The 9,766-nt window shown below is 40.9% G+C and overlaps 1 non-coding gene across 1 annotated transcript; it reads right to left on the bottom strand.

The window, feature by feature from the left end:
* Positions 1-5,329: 5,329 nt before the first annotated feature.
* On the bottom strand, positions 5,330-5,459 carry LOC126012493 (small nucleolar RNA SNORA22). The gene has a single exon (XR_007496954.1). It is a non-coding gene; the product is annotated as a small nucleolar RNA SNORA22 (small nucleolar RNA).
* Positions 5,460-9,766: the final 4,307 nt, after the last annotated feature.

Raw genomic sequence — 9,766 nt, 5'->3', positions numbered from 1 at the left:
AGATTTCTTTTGTGTATAGTTTGTTGTAGTTTGGGTCTTTTGATTCTATTGTCATTGACTTCAGGTTGGGTATTTAGGTCTGGTCATTTTTATTTCCACTCAATGTTCATGAGACTGCCTATCCCTGGTATTAACCACTTTTTTCTCTATATGTGGTTCTGTTGAAGACACACACACACACACACACACACACACACCAAAAAAGAAAAGAAAAAGAAGAAAGAGGGAGGGGCCCCTGTCTAGAAGCTATAAATATAAATTTAAAGAAGAAAGAAAGAGAGAGAAAAGAAAACAAAAAAGGAAGGGGCTGGTGTATCAAAGGTTTTTTCTTTTTTTGTTTGTCTTTACATTGGCACAGTCAGTATTGGGGAAATTAGGAAGGAAATTCCCTTGACCTAAGAGATAAAGGGTTTCTCCACCCTTGAAGCATACTGACATGAGATCAACTACAGGCTCTCAGACATGTTCATTGCCGAACTGTCAGGTCTTTTTATGGTGCCAGGAAACATTCTGCTCAGAGCTTAATTCTGCTCAGAGCTTTGGAACAATAAAGAAAGACTCTAGGGGTCGGAGAGTTAGCATGGAGATAAAGCATTTGTCTTGCATGCAGAAGGATGGTAGTTCGAATCCTGGCATCCCATATGGTCCCCTGTGCTGGCCAGGAGCGATTTCTGAGTGTAGAGCCAGGAGTAACCCCTGAGTGCTGCCAGGTGTGACCCCCCCCAAAAAAAAAGACTCTATCGTAGACTTTGACCTAGAATCTGCGCAAAAACCAAGATCTCTAATTACAGAGGACTGACTTTGACAACCACAACTAAAATGATTTTTTAAGTAAAACCAGAAAATAAATGGCAAATACATAGACCAATTACGTCTAAAATGCACTGCTGGTAGGAACAAAACAGCGAAACCAGTGTAGAAATAGTAGTACGACCTATATATTTGTGGACTCCAAATTTTAATATATTATACACCAATATTATACACAAATATCATTTTAGTGCTGCGGTGTCCTGAAGCCCCCCCAGGGGGGACCCGGCCAGCAGGAATTAGCTGGAAAGGCTTCTCAGACAACCGCACTCCTATTTTGCTGAGTAGAAGAGCAACCACACCTGTAAAAAATCTGAAAGAGGTTAATAATAAAGACCCAAGGCAGCGTCTCACTGTTCAAGGGCACCTTTATTGGGCTACAGCTCCTTCTTATATAATGAAGGAGAAGGGGGCAGTACAAAGGTGATGTCAGTCATACTTTTGGCGCGAAGGCCCATACAAGGCAAGAATATATTTCAGGTTTCAAGGAACAAAGAAAGTTAGGCATTCTCTAAATAAGGAAGTGGGCAGCGGGCTAGGGGGGCTGGATGACCTTCAAGCTATGATGAACGTGCTGTTTCCATGGAAATTTTTAGTGTCCTTCTAGCTGCATTCCTAATTGCTTGACCATCAGGAGCTGGTGCAAGATGTGCTTGCCTCAGTGATCTTGAACAGACAATGTAGCATACATTTATTGATAATAGCCTAGTTCACTCCGAAATGTGGTCTTAAGGAGTGAGGCCTAGTTTCTGATAACAGTACCGAACAGTGTTGCTCTCCTCCGGGCTAGAGTTAATTATATCTACAGTTGCACATTCCTTTCTCTATAGCTCAAAAACTTACAGCAAGACTGCAAAATAGCTTTTAGGTGAAAAGCTGGAATATGGCAGAAAGAACAGCAAAATGGCCTCAAACAAGTCAGTCCCCAACATCTCCCCCTTTCTCTTCTAATAAAAGAAGGAAAGTCGTGAGCGGGTGGAAGAACCGTGTCTTAGGCATACAAGGTTTGACCAGGTCGGACACGGCCAAAGCCGCAATTAAAAGGTGGCTACAAACGCCGTGGGTGTGCACAGGGATCCGAATTATGCGCTGTAGCCTTTTTGGGCCGTGCCCTAACTGGGACCTTGCTAATCCCGTCGTAGGTGTCTCCACAGCCAAGAGCACAAGTGCCGGAGCGAGCTCCGCTTGTTAGCTATGCGCTCTATCTCCTGGAAACTTAGTGGCTGGAAAGGCGGCTTGGTGACTAAAGCCAAGTTTTCACAGGAGTCACGCGGGGTTAGACGCTGGTAGTTAACCTGAATAGAGGTTTTTGCCTGTTCATCTACCTGGTTCTTAATAAAGGCAGTGATTTTGCGGAAAATCCATGGGCCAAGAGAAAAGAGCAGCATGAGGCTAATAAGAGGGCCCACAACGGTGGACAAGATTGTGTGGAACCAAGGAGAAGAGAAAAACCAATCCTGGTACCAGCCTTGTTCTTCAACGAAATGTTTTTCAAAATCTTTTATACCATCGCCAATATGTTGAACGCTATCTCTAACTAAACCAGTTTTGTCTTTAAAAATACAACATTGTTCCTTAAGGGCTACACAGACTCCCCCCTCTTTTATAAGGGCAAAATCTAAAGCACGACGATTTTGGAGAACAACATCAGCAAGGGAACGAATAGTATCTGTGAGAAATTGCAGACTAGTTTTGATTTCATTAATGTCTTGTTCCACTGCTTGAGTAAGAGTGCGGAAATTGGATTGAGAGGATACAAGAGAGTAGATACCAGTGCCAGCGCCAGTAGCGCCAACAGCAAGGAGCACTGCAAGTGTAACGGAGGTGAAGGGCTCACGGCGTTGTCGAGAAAGGGATTGAGAAGAATAGGAATAGGGTGAGGTGGCAGGAGAGGGAAAGATATGTTCTGAGTGAATGGTGATTTTTGGAATGAGAATAACGAGAATACAGTAATCATGTGAAAGGAGAAAAGAGGAACAAATGATGAAAGGAGTAAGGCCAGAAGCACAGGCAAAATAAGTACCATTGGGGGCTAACAGATAGGGTTGTGAGGAGGAAGAATTGTAGATGTCAATAGTTTCGTTGCACACGTCAAGTAATTGGCTAGGAAGCAGGGAGTCGTTAGGCTTAATGCAGAGGCCAGAGCCTACGACTTGACCGACTGTAATGCCATGTTGAGGTTGTGTGTTCCAACGGAGGTCAGAGGGGTTGGAGGTAGAGGAAAGGTTGCCAAACACTGCAACACCTTCATAGAAAGGAGGTTGAGGAGAAAAACAAAGCCAACATCTTTTATAGGCAGGATCTGTAAGGGCAAGAGCAGAAGCATTTATGAGATTGAGAATAACCTGAGAGGACGGAGAAGGACCTGAAGGCATAGTGAGCTGTCTGAGAGAAGGAGAGGCAGATGGAAGAGGATAAGGAGGAGAAGGCATGTGTGATGGACCTGAATGAGGATGAAGAAAGGTGTTAGGACCAACGGCGAGGGGGTGAGAATTTGGCAACTGTTTAAGTAAACGGAGGGAAAAAAGAAGTCCAGGGTCGGTACGCTTAACGTAAAGTCTGAGTCCCCATTGTACGGGTTGAGTTCAGTGATGCTGACGTCCAGCAGCAGTAAATTCGATGATGAGGGGGTTACACCAACTACGGGTAGCAGAGGATGCATCACAGTTCAGAAAAGGAGGAGTTGGGGGGCGTGAAACGGTGATGAAGTCCCAGGAGGAAGAGGGTTTCCAATAAGCAGTTCCGGTGGTTTTACAGCCCCAGGAGGCGCAAAAGTGTTGGTTATGAGCGCCACACTTATAGTCGCTGGAACGGGGCCGGTGGTGACCAGGGCAGACGTAGAAGGTGGTGAAGGGGTGGCGTAGTACATCACGGCGAATAACAGAGTTGCAGCCATCGCTAGCAGGGGAGTAATAGTCATCGGGGTCAACAGCACGAGGTTGAGGCAGGCGGAAATTGGAGGTGCCCCAGTATAGGCTTGCACCTATGGTTAGGGCACAAAGGTTGACTTGCAAGACTGGCCAAGGGATGGAGGTAGAGAGGATGGAGGTTGTTGGTGGCATCGGTGGGCATTCAAGGCAGCTAGGCAGAGTGTCTAATTCAGCATTGTTAAAGGTGGAGTCAGTTAGAAACAGGTTTGCAGGAATGGCGTCTAGCAGGAGGTTTATAAGAAAACAGCTTGGCAGAAGGCAAAATGGTTACTTCATATAAAAATTAAGAATTTGCAGAAAACATTAGCAATTTACATTACACTAGTTATTTTTGAATACTACGGGAATGCTATTTGACTTCTGTTAGACTTTGGCATAAAAGAAAATTTATAATTAACAATTGCTAATTAAAAAAAATTTTTTTAAACTGAATATAAAGGATTTTTCTTAAACTTCTAGTTATTATGTTAAAGCTGGATGCTATTTTTTAGCCATAAATACATATTCTATAGGCTTGAACTTACACATAGCAGGAAAGCCAGGTGACTGCAAAGTCCAGAAATTCTCCAGGGAAAAGTTATCCCTGATGGCCATTGAGAAATCTGGGGTTTGCCATTTTCCACACCCTCCGCCATGTTCTTAGAAGGACAAAGCTAGCTTAATACATAATTTTTAACACATGATTTTTAGTTGTAAGATGCCAGTCTGTGAACTGACCAGACTGAACCAGGTTGAAAAATTAATTGAAATTTAAAAAATGGATAAGGCTTTAAAAATTGTATTATTATAAAATGTAGAGATAACAAATAAACAGACAAAACAAAACAACACTAAACACAACATTTTACACTTGTGGCCACTTTTATTCATCACAACAGACACATAAACAGACAAAAGGATTGATTTAAGACTTATTTATAAAAAATTGACAAGCGCTTTTAAATATTTAGCTAACATGTTTGTGAGAAGAAGAGAAAAAAAATTTTGTAGAAAAACTTTTTTAGTGTTGAGAAGTACTTAATGTAGATGGAGTGGAACTTTGCTGAAAATAAATTTTAAGGTTTAGATTTAACACAAAACATTTTTAAAACAACTTTAATTTGAAGTTTAAAACATTAAGTAAAATGGTTAATGAGCACTGTAGAAGGAGTCTTTACTTGGAAGTATGAAATGATTTGCTGTAAATGAATAGGTTTTCTTTAAATTGGTTTTGCAGTAGAACAGTAAGACAGCTGCAATAAAGTGTTAAAATTTTTATGATTAAACACAATAGCATGAACTATGATTATTAAAGGTATAAAAACTGATTTTTTAAAAAACAAACAACTGTTTTTACTATGAAGACTTTAAGTGAATAATTTGTAAAAAATATTATATACTAAATTAACTAAATGCTTAGATTATTATAAAATATAGTTAAAGACATCTGATGCATTTACACACCTAGAACTTAAGACTAAAATTATATTTAATACTAGTTAATTTGCTTATAAAGTTTAGTTACTTTTATATATTACTTATAAAATTATATATAATATATTTTTCATTTATATTATTTTTTCACTGCGACACAAATATACAGATTTGTATAATGTGCTGATATTTTGAATGCACTTAAAATAATAGTTCTTTCAATGCAGAAATAAAGAACAACCATTGCTGTAGCACAAAGTTAAAACTAAGGGTACTATAAAGCACACCTAGGTGTTCACTGTGCATTAAATTAACTATATTGTTTAAAAAGGCTAACCACATTATTTTTCACATAATTTTGTAAATACTTTAAAAATTAAAATAAAACTTTTAATAGAAATATAAGACTTAAATTTAACACTTTTGTGTTTGTTTGGATTTTAAAACACAAAGAAGTTTTTCTTTTTTTTTTTTTTTTTTTTTTTTTTTTTTTTTTTTGGTTTTTGGTCCACACCCATTTGACGCTCAGGGGTTACTCCTGGCTATGTGCTCAGAAATCGCCCCTGGCTTGGGCGGACCATATGGGACACCGGGGGATCGAACCTCGGTCCATCCTACGCTAGCGCTTGCAAGGCAGACACCTTACCTCTAGCGCCACCTTCCCGGCCCCAGAAGTTTTTCTTTTACCAACATTTTGTTATCTGTAAAGTGACAGAATTATGACCTTGCTTTAAAATTTTCTGAGAGGCATGAAAAAAAAATTTATTGCCTTTATTTTTTTGTTGCTTTTTAATGTTTTAATAATTACTTTACACCACTTAATGCACTAAACCTAATAACACATATTTGACGAAGTGTAGGGCTGACAAGGTGAAGCAGAGTTTTTCACTGATAACTCGGGGAGGGGCCAGCACAGTTAACAGCAGGAAGGCTAGAGGCAAATTATTTACAGTCAGCAGGGTGTAATGATATAGAGAAGAAAAAAAAAAAGCAATCTTTTAAGATTAATTACTAATTTATTGGAATTAGAGGGAATGGCAACCGAAGAGGGGAGTCTGGGTTGCAAAAGCACCATGGGGATCATGGTTTTATTAATTGATTTGAGAATATGCAAGAGATGCTACTTTTCAGATTTCTTTTGAATAACAAAGATTGGGTATTTCAAGGTGAATTGGAAGGCTTAAAGTGGGAGTGGCAGGGCTTGAGCTGGCTGTTTCCCAAGGCTGGCAGGAAAGAGGCTGAAGGAGGCTGAGGGCTGGTTTGAGCAGAATGTTCTGAGTAAAAGGTACATTAGGCTCAGAAGTTTTAACAGCAAAGTGTAGATATTGCAAGGTTTTATGGCTTAGCAGATGATACTTTGTAATTATCCTGCTCACTTTGCCCTTAGAATTTTTTGTAGGCATTGCAGCAGTTTTTGTTTTATGGCACTTAGCCTTACTTTTATAGTTTGTTTCTTTGAATTCTCAAGAGGGGGGGCTTGGCCGTGGAATTCAGTGGGCAGAGGACAGACAACTATAGATTTAGGAGGGGGGGGAACGCCTGAAGGGCAGAAACTTGTGAATTAAGAGAAGCAGCCTGTTTTTGAAGGCTTAAGATTTGTTTAAGATTTTTAATGTGGCCAAGTAGCTTCATATCTATAGCTTTAAGAGGGGGAGCGGTGAGAGGAGGGAATCTGCCATGGTTAGGGACTGAGCGTCTTGGGCATTTAGAATTTTTCCCCTGGGGTGCGGGGGATCAGTGGGAGGCGTTTGAGAAGGTAGCTGCGGAGGCTGCTGAGCAGGCGGGGAGGGGGGGGTGGGAAGACTTTCTCCATTAGGGAGAAAGACAGGAAAGGTAGCACTGGTTTTTGAGCTAAGAGCAATATCAAGTTTGTTAGAGAGGTGAGAGACCATGGATGTAATTGTGATGAGTTGGGAGCTTAAGTCAGAAAAAGGGGGGGGGGGAGGGAGAAAGCAGCAACAGTTTGTTGCCGGTGTGGGGGAGCTGCTGGAATGCCGGCTCTGGGGAGCGACTTCCAGGCACAGAGGGCAGCAAGAGCCATGTTGGCAAGCTGGGACCTGGAAAGTGTGCTGTACCTTTAAGGTATGAAAAGAGGCGAGGCCAGCTATAAGAGCTTAGAGATCAGGATTCCTGCCTATCTGCAAGGGCTTTGCAGCGGAAAAAAAAAGTTAACTTCCCAAGAGACAAAGAGTTCAGCTTTTAGATTCTAAGCAGGAGAGCGTGTAAGGGGCTATAGGAGGTTACGGCTTGAAACGGCTCTTTGAGGCTTTTCCAATTAAAGGCTTTGTATTGTTGCAATTGCTGGCTAAGGAGGGGAGGGTGGTGAAACAGGGACGGAGCTGAAGCTAGGGAAGTGAAGGGCTGTTTAGGATTTTGCACAGAGGGTGCAGCGGCAGAAGTAAAGATGAAGGGTTAGAAGAGGAAGGAAACTGAGAGACAGAGTCAGAGCGAGAGGGAGCCCAGGAACACTAGATTTCTGGTAAACATCATGAACAAACATTAAAAAATTACAAATATCTTTTTTGGTAACCTCTATATGTCTGGCTTTCAACTCAGACTGTATATATTTAATGAATTTAAGTTCAATACTCAACGAAACACCCATGGAAGTGAAGCCAACGGGCGAAGCCCCAAGAGCCAATCAGGGGCGGTGATCAGAACGACTGAAAAAACTGCAGTTTAAATTTTTGATTAAGGCTAACTCGTTTCAACGCTTACCCGGATGGGGTAATTTCCTGCGATTTATGAAACAGCTCCGGACTCGCCGACCCGTAGTCGTTCGGGGTGTGGCGGTGATCTTCGTGCCCAGCGTTGGGCGCCAAAATGCGGTGTCCTGAAGCCCCCCCAGGGGGGACCCGGCCAGCAGGAATTAGCTGGAAAGGCTTCTCAGACAACCGCACTCCTATTTTGCTGAGTAGAAGAGCAACCACACCTGTAAAAAATCTGAAAGAGGTTAATAATAAAGACCCAAGGCAGCGTCTCACTGTTCAAGGGCACCTTTATTGGGCTACAGCTCCTTCTTATATAATGAAGGAGAAGGGGGCAGTACAAAGGTGATGTCAGTCATACTTTTGGCGCGAAGGCCCATACAAGGCAAGAATATATTTCAGGTTTCAAGGAACAAAGAAAGTTAGGCATTCTCTAAATAAGGAAGTGGGCAGCGGGCTAGGGGGGCTGGATGACCTTCAAGCTATGATGAACGTGCTGTTTCCATGGAAATTTTTAGTGTCCTTCTAGCTGCATTCCTAATTGCTTGACCATCAGGAGCTGGTGCAAGATGTGCTTGCCTCAGTGATCTTGAACAGACAATGTAGCATACATTTATTGATAATAGCCTAGTTCACTCCGAAATGTGGTCTTAAGGAGTGAGGCCTAGTTTCTGATAACAGTACCGAACAGTGTTGCTCTCCTCCGGGCTAGAGTTAATTATATCTACAGTTGCACATTCCTTTCTCTATAGCTCAAAAACTTACAGCAAGACTGCAAAATAGCTTTTAGGTGAAAAGCTGGAATATGGCAGAAAGAACAGCAAAATGGCCTCAAACAAGTCAGTCCCCAACATAGTGCAACATGGATAAACCTTGAAAATAACATGATAAATTAAATAACAAGTCGGGCACAAAAGCACAAATATTGCTTGAGGACACATATGTGTCAAACACAGAAAGACATAAAATACAACAGTCTTTCCAGTCAAAGAAGCAGCAGAAAAGAAATTGTACAAAAATTCAACACCAAATAATATAAAAAGTTTGGGTAATGGTGATGGACACTGTTGTCATAGACATGTAAAATCACTTTACTCTTTCCTTCTATCTTTTCTGAGTTAATTAGCACAATTCCACTTAATTATGTCAACATGAGCCCACAGGTGATTTGTGTTAAACTCTGGCTAATAAAAGTGGCAGGGAAATAGGCAGAAAAAAGAAGCCTGGCTGCTCAGTAAGATCCAAGAATCTGCTCAACAACTCCTGGCTGAAAATGTGTTTTCTCCAGTGACTCTGCCTGATTTCTTGTGTGAAGCTGCAAGCTGAGACCCTCACAGACACAAATAATGCAAAGACATTTAAAATTACTGAACGTCAGAAAATTGCTCATTTAGAAAAAGTTCTGAATATTTTCCCACAAGAAAAGAGGACAGAGAGGAGAGGATAGGGAAGAGAGGACAGAAGAATAGGTCAAGGGGATAGAGTACATGCTTTTAATGCTGCAAAATATAATTTTCATACTGCACAATGCATGATTCCATGTACCAGAGCCTTCTAGCACTACCACGTATGGCCCCAAAATAAAGAAATAAAAATAATAATAGAAAAAGTATGGAGGAAAAATATACAGAGCCAAGGAAATAGTATAGGGGTCATAGCACTTGCCTTAACAAGGTCCAACCCTAGTTCAATTCCTGGAAATTCACTTGCCAAGTAGTACTAGAAATGATTCCAGAAATAAGCCCCTGAGCATCATTAAGTGTGATCCCCTAAAAATATCTTATATGAACAGAACTACAGAAAGCTAGAGTTTTATTGATGTCAAAGTTGGTCCATAATTAGAAAATATTAATATAATGTTTATATAAATATGTATTTATATACTATAGATCTAATATGTAATTA

The sequence above is a fragment of the Suncus etruscus genome, chromosome 6 (genome assembly GCF_024139225.1).
Source record: "Suncus etruscus isolate mSunEtr1 chromosome 6, mSunEtr1.pri.cur, whole genome shotgun sequence".
Classification (NCBI taxonomy): Eukaryota; Metazoa; Chordata; class Mammalia; order Eulipotyphla; family Soricidae; genus Suncus; species Suncus etruscus.
Note: the sequence above shows the minus strand (reverse complement) of the source record. Positions and strands in the feature narration are given on the sequence as shown.